Genomic DNA, 19322 nt, shown 5'->3' on the forward strand with positions numbered 1-19322 from the left:
AGGGGAGATTAGAAATGCTCCCTTTTTAAAAGGAGAAATAAAAACAGACACAATCAGTCTGCACTGCACAAAGCTACTGAAAGCATCTGTGTTGACAACATCCTTTCCACAGCACATACCCCCAGAGTAACAACCACCTGGCTGCCTATGATGAAAATCTCTCTCCAGTGGAGCTGTAAGTAGAAAGAAAAAGATAAGACTGATAAACAAGTTTCCTAAGTAGTTGAGGCTTAGAAAATGTCAGAAACAATATAGCTATCTATGTTTTTAACCCAAATTTTAGTGAGTTCAGAATTAGGATCTTCAAGAATCATACAGAAGTTACGAGAAAAGTTACCAGACCATCTCAGGCTATTTTCTTTTCAGATTTCTCAATGTCTCTGAGTTAGTACTTCCAAGTACTCTGGGCCAGCCTCTAGTGACCCCGGAGAATACACAGATGAACACTTTCCATCTGAACAATGCTTAACCATAACAAAAGAGATGTAGAATACATTAATTATATCTTTCACCTAATTTATTCATTCTTGCCTAGCTAGGAAGAATGATTTAAGGTAAACAGAAAATATAACTGCAAATTTCACTGAGTTACCTCTTCGTGAAAGAGTAGTCCTAATAAACAGATAAAAGTTCTAAATTATTAAGTCAACCGGTAATTTATGAACATTCACCCTTCTCCATCTGGCTGTGCATACTATGGCACAAACCACTACTCATGCGTACCATCCCTCTGCTACCTCTCTCCCAAACTCCAGCCTTAACTATCCAGTTGGGTATCCCATGTGTGTGTCTAACAAGCATCTCAAACTCGCCTGCCCAAGACTGAACTCCTGATCGTACCCCCCCCGCCCCAGTTGTATTATTCTTCCAGTTACTCAGGCCAAAATCTGTGAGCCTACTTAACGCTTTTCTTTCTCTTTCAAGCCACAGCCAAGCCGTCAGGAAATCCTGTTAAGTCTACCTTCAAAACATATCCAAAATCCCTGGGGAAGTCAGCACAACTTGACCAGGGCAACATCAGGGAAGCTTCACAGATACATCAAAACTGCCCGAGGGACTGAATTACTGGGCTGAGGGATGGGACCGTGGTCTCAGGGGACATCAATCTCAATTGGAATAACATAGTTCACAAAGAAAATGTTCCATATCCTACTTTGGTGAATAGCACCTGCGGTCTTAAAAGCCTGTGAAGGGCCATCTAAGATACTCCATTGGTCCCTTCCTACCTGGAGCAAGGTAGAATGAAAAAAGCTAAAGACACAAGGGAAAGATTAGTCCAATGGACTAATGGACCACAACTACCACAGCCTCCACCAGACTGAATCTAGCACAACTAGACGGTGCCCGGCTACTACCGCTGACTGCTCTGACAGGGCTCACAACAGAGGGTCCCGGACAAAGCTGGAGAAAAATGTAGAAAAAAATTCTAACTCACAAAAAAAGACCAGACTTACTGGTCTGACAGAGACTGGAGAAACCCTGAGAGTATGGCCCCCGGACACCCTTTTAACTCAGTAGTGAAGTCACTCCCGAGTTTCACCCTTCAGCCAAAGATTAGACAGGCCCATAAAATAAAATGAGACTAAATGGAAACACCAGCTCAGAAGCAAGGATAAGAAGGCAGGAGGGGACAGGAAAGCTGGTAACAGGGAACCCACGGTTGAGAAGGGGAAAGTGTTGACACGCCATGGGGTTGGCAACCAATGTCACAAAACAGTATTTGGTCTGTAAACCTTCATCTAAAGTACAATAAAAAAATAAATAAACATATCCAAAATCCAACCACTTCCTGCCATCTCTTCCGCCACTACCTCAAGTGAACCACTAATCAAAAGCATGTCTTTTAATGCAACAACAGCCTCATAACTGGGCTCTCAGTTCATTATCTTTCTCCCCCTACAGTCCATTCTCAACAGAGCACTCAGGATTACCTTTTTAAACATGAATTCGATCCTGTCACTCCTCTGCTCAAAATCCTGCCATAGCTCCCCATTTGATTCAAAGTAAAACCAAAGTTCTTTCATTAGCCTATAAAATCTCATCTCTTACCACCCTTCCCTCAGTCACTATGCTTCAGCCACACTGGCCTCCTTGCTGTTCCTCAAATATGTCAGGCATACTTTAGTTCCTAGGACCTTTGCATCAGCTATTTCCTCTGTGTGAACTCTCTTCCCCTAGCTGCTGGTTAACTTCATCTCCTTCAAGTCTTGGCTGAAATGTCCCTTCCATATTATTTGTGATAGGAGCATTATGCAAAAAAATGCCCATATGTTTTAGAGATGCATATGATTTGATTTGAAGCATTGGTGTTGGCCTCAAGAACTTCTGAACCCAGTTCTCCAGCTCTCTCAGAGATTCTAAGATCTACCTATCCATTTATTCATGCCAGGAATTATGCTACATTTTGGAGATACAGTGGTGAGAAATAACAAACCTGGTCCTTGTCTCAAGGAACTTTTCTAGTCTATCAATCAGGAAAGAAGATTTTAGTCAAATAATCACCAAAACAATTCATCAGGCTCACTGATGACCTCCACATTGCTCAAACCCATGATTCATCCTTAGTCCTCATCTTACTTGATCTATCAACAGCCGTTTGACACAGCTGCTCAATCCCTCTTCCTTATTATTCCTCTTCCTTATTATATTCTCTTCCCTTGGTTTCCAAGTCATAACTCTCTTAGCTTTCTCTTCTATCTTACTGGTTCCTTTTCTTTCTAACCCCTTTAGGAGTAGACCAGACATCAGTCCTTTGTCCTCTTCTCCATCTACACTCATTCTCTTGCTGATCTTATCCAGTCTCATGACTTTCTATACTACTCACATAATAAGTTCCAAATTTATACCTACAGCTGAAACCCATACTTGTATATACAATTGCCTTTTTAGCATCTCAGTGTGGATATCTAACAGATGTCACACTGTTAGTATGTCCAAAGCTGAACCCCTGGTCCTTCCCCTCGAAACCTGGTTCACCCACCTGATCTCGATCGATGTTAATGTAGTCTATCCAGTTGCTCTGGCCAAAAATGTGGAAGTCATCCTTGATTCATTTCTCTTTCACCTACACCTACATCCAACCCATCATGAAATCCTACTGTTCCTTTTCAAAATACCTCCAGAAATTGACCACGACTTACTACCTTCACACCACACTGGTCTGAGCCATTATCTCCTGCCTGGATTACAGCAACAGTCTCCCAAAGTTTATCTCCCTATTCACAACAGAGAAGCTGGAGTGATCTTTCAAAAACAAATGTAAAAACACACTTGAAACCCTGTAAAAGCTCCCTGTTTCACTCACAATAAAATCACAATCCTTACACTGGTCTAACAGGCCCTACATGATCTGACCCCATTTCCTCACTGCCTCATCTCTTACTACTCTTTCCTTCGCCTAGTCTGCTACAGCCACACTAGTCTCCTTGCTTTCCTCAATACACCAGTCTTGCTCCTGACTTAAGGCTTTTGTACTGAGGTGCCACTGGTCACTTCTGTGTGGCCTTTCTAGCCATGGTCTTGTAACTACCACCCAGGTGATTAGATGGGAGTGTGTGGTAAGGTAATTGTGGGCCACCAAGGGGATTGGTCAAACCAAACAACCAAATCCACTGCCATCGAATCGATTCTGACTTACAGCGACCTTATAGAACAGAGCAGAACTGCCCCCTAGGGTTTCCAAGGAGCAGCTGGTAGATTCGAACTGCCAACCTTCTGGTTAGCTGCCATAGCTCTTAACCACTGTCAGTTTTGCCTTAAAAGAGAGCCTATTCTAGAACGGAGAGGAGGATCCCACCACTACCAAGGAAGTACAGCCAGGAGCAGAGAGCATATCCTTTGGACCTGGGATCCCTGCACTGAGAAGCTCCCGGAAGCAGGAGAAAGAGAGAAAGGGAAAGAGAGAGAGAGCAAGCTGTAACCCTGAAGACGTTAAGAAGCGACAGCAGGAGAAACCTGACAGCAGAAACTTGGCAGCAGGAGATGGCATGGTGGGCTTCCCAACTCACAGAGAGAGAAAGCTCAGTGCCTTTGGGCAGAGACTGAGGGCCAGGGAAAGGTATGCCTGTGAATACAGCTGGGAATAGGCTGTCCTGATGGAAGAACTGCATCCTGGGTGTTCCTAAGCCTGAACTGTAAATGTTACTTCCCTAATATACCCCAAAATCATGAGTATGGCCTGTGAGTTCTGTGTGATCATAGCAATAAATTATCAAGCCTAGGAAAGAGTGTTGTGGGAGGGACAGCTGGTGTCAGAACTGGTAAAGATGGTGGAGGGAAAAGGCTTGTCTGGCCTCCACCTCATCTGAGTCAGTTTTGTGCTGTCGATCTTGGTTCTCCTTCCCCCCTGAGGGGCTGGAAGAGGTCTGACACTGCCCACATGCACTCTCCCCTCTGCCGGGCAATCTCTTCTTCCAGATGCCAAACAGCTTATCCCCTTACCTCTCCAAGTCTGTTCAAAGGGAAAGTTTCAAGGCGGGCCAACCTTATCATTCTATTTAAAATTGCAACTCACCTCTAACACACTTTCAATCCCCTAACCTAAGTTCTATTTTTTTCCCCTTATCATTTTTTTTTTAATAGCATACTGAAAAAAAAAAAAAAAAAAAAGGTGTAAAATGATAAGGGGGAAAAAATAGAACTTACGGGATTTTTCACCTTCTAATTTTTTTTTTTTTAAATAGCATACTCCCCCACTTGTCTGTCAGTTTGTTGTACTGTGGGGGCTTGTGTGTTGCTGTGATGCTGGAAGCTAGGCCACCAGTATTCAGATACCAGCAGGTTCACCCATGGAGGACAGGTTTCAGCTGAGCTTCCAGACTAAGACAGACTAGGAAGAAGGACCCAGCAGTCTACTTCTGAAAAACATTAGCCAGTGAAAACCTTATGAATAGCAGCGGAACACTGCCTGATACAGTGCTGGAAGATGAGCCCCCCAGGTTGGAAGGCACTCAGAAGATGACTGGGGAAGACCTGACTCCTCAAAGTAGGGTCAACCTTAATGACGTGGATGGAGTAAAGCTTTGGGAACCTTCATTTCCTCATGTGGCACGACTCAAAATGAGAAGATACAGCTGTAAACATCCATTAATAATCGGAACCTGGAATGTACGAAGTATAAACCTAGGAAAATTGGAAATCGTCAAAAATGAAGTGGAATGCATAAACATCGATATCCTAGGCATTAGCGAGCTGAAATGGACTGGCATTGGCCATTTTGAATCAGACAATCATATAGTCTACCACGCTGGGAATGACAACTCGAAGAGGAACGGTGTTGCATTCCTCGTCAAAAAGAACATTTCAAGATCTACCCTGAAGTACAATGCTGTCAGTGATAGGATAATATCCACACGCCTACAAGGAAGACCAGTTAATACGACTATTATTCAAATTTACGCACCAATCGCTAGGGCCAAATATAAAGAAACAAGATTTTTATCACCTGCTGCAGTCTGAAATCGATCGACCATGCAATCGAGATGCATTAATAATTACTGGCGATTGGAATGCAAAAGTTGGAAACAAAGAAGGACCAGTAGTTGGAAAATATGGCCTTGGTGATAGAAACAATGCCGGAGATCGAATGATAGAATTTTGCAAGACCAACGACTTCTTCATTGCAAATACCTTCCTTCACCAACATAAACGGCAACTATACACGTGGACCTTGCCAGACGGAATGCACAGAAATCAAATTGACTACATTTGTGGAAAGAGACGATGGAAAAGCTCAATATCATCAGTAAGAACAAGGCCAGGGGCCGACAGTGGAACACCATCAATCGTTCATATGCAAGTTCAAGCTGAAACTGAAGAAAATCAGAGCAAGTCCACGAGAGCCAAAATATGACCTTGAGTATATCCCACCTGAATTTAGAGACCATCTCAAGAATAGATTTGACACATTGAACACTAGTGACCGAAGACCAGACAAGTTGTGGAATGACATCAAGGACATCAACCATGAAGAAAGCAGGAGGTCACTGAAAAGACAGGAAAGAAAGAAAAAAAACCAAGATGGATGTCAAAGGGGACTCTGAAACTTGCTCTTGAGCACCAAGCAGCTAAAGCAAAAGGAAGAATTCATGAAGTAAAAGAACTGAACAGAAGATTTCAAAGGGCCTCTCGAGAAGACAGAATAAAGTATTATAATGACATGTGCAAAGAGCTGGAGATAGAAAACCACAAGGGAAGAACATGCTTGGCGTTTTTCAAGCTGAAAGAACTGAAGAAAAAATTCAAGCCTCACATTGCAATCGTGAAGGATTCTATGGGGAAAATATTAAACAACGCAGGAAGCATCAAAAAGAAATGGAAGGAATACACAGAGTCATACCAAAAAGAATTAGTCAATATTCAACCATTTCAAGAGGTGGCATATGATCAGGAACTGATGGTACTGAAGGAAGAAGTCCAAGCTGCTCTGAAGGCATTGGCGAAAAACAAGGCTCCAGGAATTGACGAAATATCAATTGAGATGTTTCAACAAACAGATGCAGCACTGGAGGTGCTTACTCGTCTATACCAAGAAATATAGAAGATGGCTTCCTGGCCAACTGACTGGAAGAGATCCATATTTATGCCTATTCCCAAGGAAAGTGATCCAACTGAATGTGGAAATTATAGAACAATATCATTAATATCACATGCAAGCAAAATTTTGCTGAAGATCATTCAAAAACGGCTGCAGCAGTGTATTGACAGGGAACTGCCAGAAATTCAGGCCGCTTTCGGAAGAGGACGTGGAACCAGGGATACCACTGCTGATATCAGATGGATTCTGGCTGAAAGCAGAGAATACCAGAAGGATGTTTACCTGTGTTTTATTGAGTATGCAAAGGCATTCGACTGTGTGGATCATAACAAACTACGGATAAGACTGCGAAGAATGAGAATTCCAGAACACTTAATTGTGCTCATGAGGAACCTGTACATAGATCAAGAGGCAGTTGTTCATACAGAACAAGGGGATACTGATTGGTTTAAATTCAGGAAAGGTGTGCATCAGGGTTGTATTCTTTCACCATATCTATTCAATCTGTATGCTGAGCAAATAATCCGAGAAGCTGGACTATATGAAGAAGAATGGGCATCAGAATTGGAAGAAGACTCATTAACAACCTGCATTATGCAGATGACACAACCTTGCCTGCTGAAAGTGAAGAGGACCTGAAGCACTTACTAATGAAGATCAAAGACCACAGCCTTCAGTATGGATTGTACCTCAACATAAAGAAAACAAAAGTCCTCACAACTGGACCAATGAGCAACACCATGATAAATGGAGAAAAGATTGGAGTTGTCAAGAATTTCATTTTACTTGGATCTACAATCAACAGCCGTGGAAGCAGCAGTCAAGAAATCAAAAAGATGCATTGCATTGGGTAAATGTGCTGCAAAGGACCTCTTCAAAGTGTTGAAGAGCAAAGGTGTCACCTGAAGACTAAGGTGCGCCTGACCCAAGCCATGGAATTTTCAATCACATCATATGCATGTGAAAGCTGGACAATGAATAAGGAAGACCAGAGAAGAGTTGATGCCTTTGAATTGTGATGTTGGCGAAGAATATTGAACATACCATGGACTGCCAATAGAACAAACAAATCTGTCTTGGAGGAAGTGCAGCCAGAATGCTCCTTAGAGGCAAGGATGGCCAGACTGCGTCTTACATACTTTGGACATGTTGTCAGGAGGGATCAGTCCCTGGAGAAGGACATCATGCTTGGCAGAGTACAGGGTCAGCGGAAAAGAGGAAGACCCTCAACAAGGTGGATTGACACAGTGGCTGCAACAATGAGCTCAAGCATAACAACGACTGTAAGGATGGCACAGGACCGGGCAGTGTTTCATTTTGTTGTGCATAGGGTCGCTATGAGTCGGAACTGACTCGATGGCACCTAACAACAATAGCATACTAGAGCCCTGGTGGTGCAGTAGTTAAGAGCTTGGCTGTTATCCAAAAGGTCAGCAGTTTGAATCCACAAGCCGCTCTTTGGAAACCCTATGAGGGCAGCTCTAATCTGTCCTATAGGGTTCCTATGCCCCCATGCTGTTTTTACATGTACTCACTGTTCCCTCTGCCTGGCTCTCTCTTCTTCCAGATGCCAAATAGCTCATTCCCTTACCTCTCCAAGTCTGCTCAGAAGCGTAAAGTTTCAAGAAGGCCCATCCTTATCATTCTGTTTAATATTTCAACTCACCTCTAACACACACTTCCAATCCCCTAACCCAGTTTTGTTTTGGTTTTTTTTTTTTTCCCTCCCTTATCCTTTATTACCTTCTAATAGCATATTGGAAACCCTGGTGGCATAGTGGTTAAGTGCCATGGCTGCTAACCAAAAGGTCGACAGTTTGAATTCACTAGGCACTCCTTAGAAACTTGATGGGACAGTTCTACTCTGTCCCATAGGGTCGCTATGAGTCAGAATCAACTTGATGGCAGTGGGTTTGGTTTTTTGGTATTTAGATGTTTAATAGGTAAACTCATCTAAAACAAAACTCTTAATGTTCTCCTCAAACTAGCTCCTTTCCCTAATCCTCCCCATCTCACTACATGGCATTACCACCCCAGTGGCTCAAGACAAAAAAACGGAAGCACCTCCTTTCACTCTTCCTGGATCTTCATTTCTCACAACCAATTCAACGGCAGGTCTTAATTGTTCTACCTCCAAAATCTCTCTTGAGTTCATCCACTTTACTATACTTCCTGCCTAGTTTAAAACCTCGATTACTGTAACAGCCCCTAGCTGGTCTCCTTCCTTTCCCTTTGTCTGCTTTCAGGCAAGCACCAGGGTAATCTTGATAAAACACCAACAAGATCATGGCACTAATCTGCTTTAAATCCTTCAATGGGCTTTCCTTTATACTTCTCACTCTCTACAAGATCAGCACAATCTGATCATAATGAAAGTAACAGACACAAGACTGGCCCTCCAGTCATAAACTATTATTAGGCAAAATGCATGAAGTGTTTTCATATACTGGACAAAACTTAGCACAGGACTATGACTCTTAGAGGTATTTTCCAGTATGTGATGCAGAAAAGGGAACCCAAGACACAGCAGTCTCTCCTAAGGCAGTGGAAATTTGCAGGGTGAAATAACACAGAGAAGGAAACTTGCCAGAAAAGGAGTGTCTAGTCCTACAGGGGTCCCCGTAGAGTCTTTGGCCGAATACTATGCTGTGCATGTGCAAGATTCCTGCACAAGTCTGGGAAAAAACAACTACTGGGAGAAAAACAACTACCAGGGAGTCATGAGTTGAGCAACTACCTGAGCTCAAGTTTCAAATGGCCAGAACGTAGAGAGCACCAGAGCATAAGCTGAGACACCAGAAAGGTCAAACTTTAAAAGTAAAATTAATCAACTCCTCGTTATAGGTTGTATTTTCCCACTTCTTTGCATGTCTAGTAATTTTTTATTATTTGGTGGACATTATGGATACTAGGTGGTTGAGTATCTGGATTTTGTTTTCTTCCTTAATAAAGTGTTAGTTTTGTCTTGGAGGAATCAATTTATTTGCAGATTTATTTCACTGTTTCAAGGATTATTTTGGATTGTTAGGGCTGGTCTAGAGTAAGTTCTGTGTAGGATAGATGGAGTCCCTGGATGGCAAAAATGGGTAAGTGTTTGACTATTAGCCAAAAGGCTGGCAGTCTGAACCCACCCAGAGGCACCCTGGAAGTCAGGCCTGGCAATCTGCTTCTGAGATGTCACAGCCTTGAAAATCCTATGGAGCAGTTCTACTCTGCACACATGGGGTTGCCATGCATTGGAATCAACTCAACGGTAACTGACAACAACATCATCATCTAGCAACATTATACCAAGAAGCAGAAGCAACAGATAAACTATAATGATAAAAATTACTAGACATGCAAATTAGCAAGAAAAATATGATCTAAAACCAGGAGAAAAATCATTACATTAAAATGAACTCAGAAATCATAAAGATGATAGAATTATCATTCCAGCTAATAAAGAAATCATTGACTTGCACAAGGAAAAAAGGAAGAATGGGGGAAAATCTGTAGATTACAAGATTTAAAGGACACTTTTTTAAAAACAGACAAAACTAAACCATAATATTCAGGGATATTTCGAGATAATATTATAAATGTAATATATAAACAGCACAATACAAAACCAAACCCACTGCTGTCGAATCAATTCCGACTCACAGGACAGGGCAGAACTGTACCGTAGAGTTTCCAAGGAGCACCTCATGGATTCGAACTGCCAGCCTTTTGGTTAGCAGATGTAGCTCTTAACCACTATGCCATCAGGGTTTCCATTAGGAATACAGGTATGATAAATATAACGAAGAGCAAGGGAATGGTTATCTTAAAAGTCAGGATGGTGGTTACTCTTAGAAGGAAGTGAGAGAGTTACGACTGGGATGGGGTACTTGAACTTTTGGGTTAAAATTCTATTTCTAGGCCTAGGTGGTTACGAGGGTGCTTACTTTATAATTTATTAAGCGGTTTTATACTTTCTACAACTGTTTTATAATGTATCAAAAAAAGCTCTTAAAATCTCTTGAATCCATCTCTGTTCTTCCAACACCTAACACATTAGTTCAGGCCACAGTAATCTCTCACATGCACTAACAAACTCATCAGCCTCCTCCCAGCCTACAGTTTGTCCACATTTATTCAATTCTTCACAGTGTGAACAAAGTGATCAATTGGGCACACAGTAGATGCTCAAAAATATGTGTTCCATAAATTAATGTAAAACTTTAAAATGTAAAAGCAAAAAGAAAATGAACTCTACCAATTGTAAATTATCTCTGTTAATAAAATATCACAATCCAAACATTTTTTTTCTTGGCTTGCTATTTCTGTATCTACTTGAAAGTACTAAAACTGCATTTCTTTGAAATGCCTCCACATTTCAGATTTTCAACTAATTTTACCCGATTTCTCCTCTCTCTAGTACCTAGATCCAAATTGGGTTAATTTCGTAAAGCTTTACGGTAAACTATCATAACTTCATTTTAAACCCTAGCAAGCATGGAGGCAAAATATAAAGGCAGCAAATCTATTTGAATAAAAAATCCTTCTCTGCATACAAGAAGGAACTAGGATGCACCTTAAACCACTCACAGCATAAAGTATTCCCATTAAGGCATTTTAAAACCTATCAGTGGAAACAGGTTTACATTCAGAGGCCTGCACATTAAAGCTCATTACGAACACATCCTGCAGTCAGTGAGCTGATAAACTCCCCTTTCCCACTGGGCACATCAAGCCTCTGACTCATGCCCTGTTAATAAAAATAGGAGACACTGGAAATAGAAATGAATGTACAATTCAAACAACCGTAAGAGGTAGGATAAGCTATTTGCTCACTTTATTGCTCTCATTTTGGCCTGAAAATTTTCATTAAAAAAAAAATACAGCTAGAATTACCAGGATCTTGTTAAACTGTGAACTGTGATTGACTTACTTAACTGCTCATTTTCTCTCACTAATTTACTAAAGAAGAAAACAATAGGTTAGAAACAAAATTTCATGTTCTCTCTCTACTAGTTTCCTTTAATTTTTTTACTTTTATTGTGCTTTAAGTGGAAGTTTACAAACCAAGTAAGTCTCTCACACAAAAATTTATATAAACCTTGCTATATACTCCTGGAAACCCTGGTGGCGCAGTGGTTAAGTGCTATGGCTGCTAACCAAGAGGTCGGCAGTCCAAATACGCCAGGCGCTCCTTGGAAACTCTATAGGGCAGTTCTACTCTGTCCTATAGGGTCGCTGTGAGTCGGAATCAACTCGATCGCAGTGGGTTTGGTTTGGTTTATGTACTCCTAGTTGTTCTCCCCCTAATGAGACAGCATGCTTCTTCTCTCCACCCTGTATTCCCAGCATCCATTCAGCCAGCTCCTGTCCCGCTCTGCCTTCTCATCTCCCCTCCAGAAAGGAGATGCCCACGTACTCTCATGCATCTACTTGATCCAAGAAGCTCATTCCTTACCAGTATCATTTTCTATCTTACAGTACAGTCCAATCCCTGTCTGAAGCGGTGGCTTTGGGAATGGTTGCTGTCTTGGGCTAACAGAAGGTCTGGGGACCGTGACCTCTGGGGTTTTTCTAGACTCTGTCAGACCATTAAGTCTGGTCTTTTTATAAGAATTTGAGGTCTGTATCCCACTGCTCTCCTGCTCCTTCAGGGATTCTCTGTTGTGCTGCCTGTCAGGGCAGTCATCGGTCATAGCCGGGCACCACCTAGTTCTCCTGGTCTCAGGCTCATGTAGTCTCTGATTTATGTGGCCCTTTCTGTCTCTTGGGCTCATAATTACCTTGTGTCTTTGGAATCGACTTGACAGCACTGGGTTGGTTTTTTTTTTTTTTATTAACTTTTATTAAGCTTCAAGTGAACGTTTACAAATCCAATCAGTCTGTCACATATAAGTTTACATACATCTTACTCCGTACTCCCACTTGCTCTCCCCCTATTGAGTCAACCCTTTCAGTCCCTCCTTTCGTGACAATTTTGCCAGCTTCCCCCTCTCTCTATCCTCCCATCCCCCCTCCAGACAAGAGTTGCCAACACAATCTCAAGTGTCCACCTGATATAATTAGCTCACTCTTCATCAGCATCTCTCTCCCACCCGCTGACCAGTCCCTTTCATGTCTGATGAGTTGTCTTCGGGGATGGTTCCTGTCCTGGGCCAACAGAAGGTCTGGGGACTGGCCGCCGGGATTCCTCTAGTCTCAGTCAGACCATTAAGTATGGTCTTTTTATGAGAATTTGGGGTCTGTATCCCACTGATCTCCTGTTCCCTCAGGAGTTCTCTGTTGTGCTCCCTGTCAGGGCAGTCATCAATTGTGGCCGGGCACCAACTAGTTCTTCTGGTCTCAGGATGATGTCTCTGGTTCATGTGGCCCTTTCTGTCTCTTGGGCTCTTAGTTGTTGTGTGACCTTGGTGTTCTTCATTTTCCTTTGCTCCAGGTGGGTTAAGACCAATTGATGCATCTTAGATGGCCGCTTGTTAGCATTTAAGACCCCAAACACCACATTTCAAAGTGGGATGCAGAATGTTTTCATAATAGAATTATTTTGCCAATTGACTTAGAAGTCCCCTTAAACCATGTTCCCCAGACCTCCGCCCTTGCTCCACTGACCTTTGAAGCGTTCATTTTATCCCGGAAACTTCTTTGCTTTTGATCCAGTCCAATTGAGCTGACCTTCCATGTATTGAGTGTTGTCCTTCCCTTCACCTAAAGCAGTTCTTATCTACTGATTAATCAATAAAAAACCCTCTCCCTCCCTCCCTCCCTCCCCCCTTCGTAACCACAGACGTATGTGTTCTTCTCAGTTTTTACTATTTCTTAAGATCTTATAATAGTGGTCTTATACAATATTTGTCCTTTTGCCTCTGACTAATTTCGCTCAGCATAATGCCTTCCAGGTTCCTCCACATTATGAAATGTTTCACAGATTCGTCACTGTTCTTTATCGATGCGTAGTATTCCATTGTGTGAATATACCACAATTTATTTACCCATTCATCCGTTGATGGGCACCTTGGTTGCTTCCAGCTTTTTGCTATTGTAAACAGAGCTGCAATAAACATGGGTGTGCATATATCTGTTTGTGTGAAGGCTCTTGTATCTCTAGGTTATATTCCGAGGAGTGGGATTTCTGGGTTGTATGGTAGTTCTATTTCTAACTGTTTAAGATAACGCCAGATAGATTTCCAAAGTGGTTGTACCATTTTACATTCCCACCAGCAGTGTATGAGAGTTCCAATCTCTCCGCAGCCTCTCCAACATTTATTATTTTGTGTTTTTTGGATTAATGCCAGCCTTGTTGGTGTGAGACGGAATCTCATCATAGTTTTAATTTGCATTTCTCTAATGGCTAATGATCGAGAGCATTTTCTCATGTATCTGTTGGCTGCCTGAATATCTTCTTTAGTGAAATGTGTGGGTTGGTTTTTTTGGTGTTCTTTATTCTGCTTTGCTCCAGGTGGATTGAGACCAACTGATGCATCTTAGATGGCCACTTGCTAGCATTTAAGACCCCAGACGCCACTCACCAAAGTGGGATGCAGAATATTTTCTTAATAGATTTTATTATGCCAATTGACCTAGATGTCCCCTGAAACCATGGTCCCCAAACCCCCACCCCTGCTACTCTGGCCTTCAAAGCATTCAGTTGTATTCAGGAAACTTCTTTTCTTTTGATTTAGTCCAATTGTGCTGACCTCTCCTGTATTGTGTGTTGTCTTTCCCTTCATCTAAAATAGTTCTTGTCTACTATCTAATTAGTGAATACCCCTCTCCCTCCCTCCCTCCCCACTATCCTATCAAAGAATATTTTCTTCTCTGTTTAAACTATTTCTTGAAGGTTCTTCCTTTTTAAAAGTTAAGTCAACTTACAGAACTGAGAGAAAACAGATATTTGTAACTGACAAGTAGTACTTATGTCTGAAATGTCTTTCTTTTCATTTAAAATTTTAGCCTTCACCACCCTTGGTTCAAGGGTAGATGCTCCAAATTGCTTGTGAAGTCTCTTCACAGATTTGAACCTCTACACGAGTTCTGGATTTACTGCATTCACAACACAGAGACGAGAAATAAAGAAATGGGGTTGGGGTAAACAAAAAGAATCCTCACTACTTTTTCTGTTTCTTAACTCAGCCAATGTCAAACAGCATTATACTCTGACCCTTTATCATTATGCTCAGAAAATGTATCTTCTTGTCAAAATGGGAATGAGTGACAAATGACACAAAAAAGGGGGAGGGAGAATAACCTGAATAAATAATGTAGCTGTTCTCACTTTCCAACATCGCTGCAAAAGATCACACTAAATATGGACCCCTTTTTCTTTTTTAATTCCTCCTATCCTTTGTCTACCTTCTCTATTTCTTTCTCTATACATCTTTATTTTCCTCCTCCACTCATCGTGACCCTACAGGACAGAGAACACCCCTACCCCCAAATCGCCTTTGCTTATACTTTACAACAGCCAATGACACCAACAGGTATTCCTTAGATGTGCTAGTTAGACTGAATATTCCTACCAAAAAACCTGTTCAAATATTAGGACTTTTTAAGCTCAAACACTTCTGCATTTCTACAAACCAAAACATGATAGCAGGTGCAGTAACAAAGTTTGTTGATTAAAATATTATACAGACAAAAAAACTGGCAGGGATGAAATAACGTCATAAAAATTTATGTATTTGATCTATCACCATAGCATCTACCTATATTTGAAACTATATTGGAGCACATATCTGTCCAAAATATATTTGACCTACAAACAATGTTTGGTATGCACATGGATTGCAGAACTAAAAATTCCATGGCCCCTTAGATATCCTCTGTCAAGAGACTGAGAATCAAAGTTTGGCTCTCAAACACTGGTGTTCCTGAACCACCTGTAAAGCTCGTTAAAACTTCAGTATTTCCAAGCCCCAAGCGCTAACCAAGTCCTGACTGTAGTTCAAGACTTGTCCACTAGATGTCCTCATTCTTCTATCAATCAAAAGAAAAGCACTACGGCAAAATAGGAAATCTAACAATGTCAGTACAACAATGTATAGTCACATAACAATGTAATTCTGTACATTCAAAAATGTACAGTGCTTAATTGAAATTTTGCTTTTTCCTCCACTTTTTGGTGGGGAATTATTTACCTATTATCTACAGAATCATGTTCATAAACAAAATGGAAAAACAACCACAAATGTAACTGGATACAAATGCAATTTTAATGTTACCATTATTGCATCAAATCTAAGAAGTCACTGATTTTAAGACATACTATTTTATGTGTTGACAATAAAGATGAAAAAGCCTCCAAATAAATCATGACATTAAGAATTTTTTATTTTTAGAATAAAAAGCTTTATCATTTAGAATTTTTATTTTATACTGATTGGAAGAGTTCTCTTTTTACTTATTTAAACATAGTTTCATCGCATATCATTATTACTGTTTTCCATACCCAACAACTTTTTGCCTCAATACTGATTCACAAACTATTCTGAAGACATACTTTATAACAAAGTTAACATGAGAAACACCACCAATGACAACTCAAGTGAGGACAAAACGAACAGTCATGACTGTCTGTGAACACACAGGCAAACGAATATTTCAGGACTGCTGACTTGCTGTCAGAGATTGTAAAATGCCACCAGGCATTAAGACTTAACCCAGTTTCATATTGTTAAAATGGGAAAAACTAGATCTTAGAACTGATGGTCTATCCAATTTTTAAAAGATGAACCATGATACTATAAATAATAAAACCTCTGGATTATCTTGGTGTTGCCAACCCACAATTATTTTTGCCTTTCCTAATACACTAGTGATACAGTGTACATTTCCAACAGACATTTTAAGTCACCATTCACCTAACCTAGATTACAACAGTTAAATTCCTTACTAACTCCCTTGTTCACTCTTGACTCTCCCTCCCCCACTTATTCTCAACACAACCAGAGTAAATTTTAAAGCATAAATCAGGTTGTATCACTCCCTTGATTCAACACTTGAGGTCTTCTCTTGGATCTGCAAGGATCATGAAGGCTGGTCATTCGTCTCCTAGAGGACATGGGTTGTTTTTTTTTTTTTTTCTCCCCCCACTATTATACCCCTAGTGCCTTGTGCAGGGTTGTTACTGTTGTTGCTGTTAGGTGCCACAGATTCAATTTTCAACTCATAGCGACTCAATGTGACAGAGTAGAACTGCCCCATAGGGTTTTCCAGGCTGTGATCTTTACAGGAAGGAGCCCTGGTGGCGCAGTGGTTAAGTGCTCAGGTACTAACTAAAAGGCCAATCGTTTGAACCCACCAGCCACTTTGTGGGAGAAAGATGCGGCAGTCTGCTTCTGTAAAGATCACAGCCTTGGGAACCCTGGAGGCAGTTCTGCTCTGTCCTACAGGGTCACTGTCAGTCGGAATCCACTTGGCAGCAATGCGTTTAATCAGAATCTTCACAGGAGCAGACTGCCAGGTCTTTTCTCCCTGTTCAAACCACCAATTTTTCGATTAGCAGCCAAGCACTTAACCATTCCATCATCAGGGCTCCTTCTGCACATGGTAGGTGCCCAATGAACACCTGAAGGATGGGATGAATGAATCTGCCCCTGTCCACCTCTCCAACCTCTCATCCCATGCCATTCACTCTTCTCCTTACATAGCATGCCCTTGCCCTCTGGCCTTCTTCCTTTTCCCTCAAAACTCCACTGGCCTTTAAAACTGTCACCCCCTCTTCGTGAAAACATTTTACCCAAGCTCTCAGCAGGGCTGGCTCCTCTTCCTTCCAGAACACTATGTAACAGAAACCACCTCCCCCAACATAACTAGCATGCCACCCAACCCATTTCTGTCATCCCGTAATTATAAGTTTACTGGATTTGCTGTCCATCTCCCACCAGATTTGTAAGTTCCAGAAAGACATAGATCATGTGTCCTGATATAAAAAATGTATACCCAGTGCCTATCTCACTATCAAATACATACTACAGGCTCAATAAATAATTGCTGAATAAGTGAGAAAGGAAAGGTGATACACCAAGTGCCTCTAGAAGCTTACTATTTTGAAAGTCTATTCTGTTTCATTGATTTAGCCTTCTGTTCCTGTGCCAGTATCGCACCTTTTAATGTCAATGGATTTTAAAAATATGTATCATCATCATCACCTGCTTAGCCAATTTCCTTCATTGTTCTTCCTGCAAATAAACCACAAAATCATTTAGCATGTTTCAAGAGTATTTCCATTGGGGTACATTAAATTACAGATTTGGGGAAGACTGACATCTTAATTTTAGTCTTCCCCCCGTCCTGGCTGGGGAAAAGTGGCCTTTTCTCCTTGATTCCCCTTACGAAACTCTGTAAGCTCTTTCCCATTCTTCTATAGCGTGCAGGTCCTTAAGTATTCAAACCAGTTCTCAGCTGGATAAGACAGAGATGGTGAGTTTATCCATACCACCTCTCATCAATTGCCTGATTATTTCTCAATATCACCTTATATTGATCTCATTATGTCCACTCACAGCTTTGACAAGTCCAGCTCATAAAGAACTACAATGATACTTTTCACCTTAGGATATTTGATGCTTTTATCTTTACAATATGCTTCCCCTGTGAAGGCTCTGTCAGCATCCAGTCCAGACTTGTCCCTTGTAAACTGCTTGGGTTCAGCTAGTAATGAGCTTCACCAATTCCTCCCTACTTACTAATAAGTTAAGGAGTAAATCTGACATGCCTGGAACAATGGATGAAAAAAAGGAGCTGTTTTGATTGACAACTCTCAATTCAACTGTGAGCCAGATTTGTATAAAAACTTTGTTTTTAATCACAGATAGGATAATTAAGGTCCATAAACTATCCGACGATACAGGGAGCTGGCCTCTTCTAGATGCCTTTTTAAGGATGGTTAAATATGGGGAAAGTCAAGGGAGATTTGGGGAAGTCTCATGAACCAAACAAAAACACCCCGCCTACAATAACATACATCCTATGCCTACTGGAATACTTCCTTTTTTGTGTCAAATTTTTAAAAAGCATCTCTCTTTTTTTTCAAAGACAAAATACTTGAGGATTATTACTGCCATTTTCAGCACCACAAGGGGGAGCCAATACACACAGCTTATTAAAAAAAAAAAACCCACTGCCATCAAGACGATTCTGACTCATAGCAACCCTATAGGACAGAGCAGAACTGCCCAACAGAGTTTCCAAGGAGCACCTGGCGGATACGAACCACTGACCTTTTGGGTAGCAGCTGTAGCACTTAACCACTACGCCACCAGGGTTTCCAACAGCTTATAGAGCAGACCAAAGACCCAGTGCCATCGAGTCAATTCCGACTCACAGAGACCCTATAGTACAGAGTAGAACTGCCCCATAGTTTCCAAGGAGCACCTGGCGGATTCAAACCGCTGACCCTTTGGTTAGCAGCCATAGCTCTTAACCACTACGCCACCAGGGTTTCCCTATAGAGCAGGGAATACAAATTTATAGATGAAAGAACTGGGACTTTAATCTTATGTAGCCAGGCAGGTCTTGAGAAAGGAAGCTTGAGTTCTTCAGGAGAGAAAACTCTCAAATAAGCAAAAGACTAAGATGTAAGAATAAGACATACCACTCTATTTAGTAGGATTTCTTTTATGTATCTCTAGCAGAGTTTTGGAAACCCTGGTGGCGGAGTGGTTAAATGCCACGGCTGCTAACCAAAAGGTCAGAAGTTCAAATCCACCTGGCACTCTTTGGAAACTCTACGAGGCAGTTCTACTCTGTCCTATAGGGTCGCTACGAGTCGGAATCGACTCGACGGCACTGCGTTTGTTTGGTTTGG

General features: G+C 41.4%; 1 protein-coding gene across 12 annotated transcripts in view; it reads right to left on the minus strand.

Moving 5' to 3' along the window:
- Positions 1-19322, minus strand: part of ERC1 (ELKS/RAB6-interacting/CAST family member 1) — a 530770-nt gene that overhangs the window by 408595 nt on the left and 102853 nt on the right. The gene's annotated exons all lie outside the window — the stretch shown is intronic.

Source organism: Elephas maximus, chromosome 4 (genome assembly GCF_024166365.1).
Source record: "Elephas maximus indicus isolate mEleMax1 chromosome 4, mEleMax1 primary haplotype, whole genome shotgun sequence".
NCBI classification, from domain to species: domain Eukaryota; kingdom Metazoa; phylum Chordata; class Mammalia; order Proboscidea; family Elephantidae; genus Elephas; species Elephas maximus.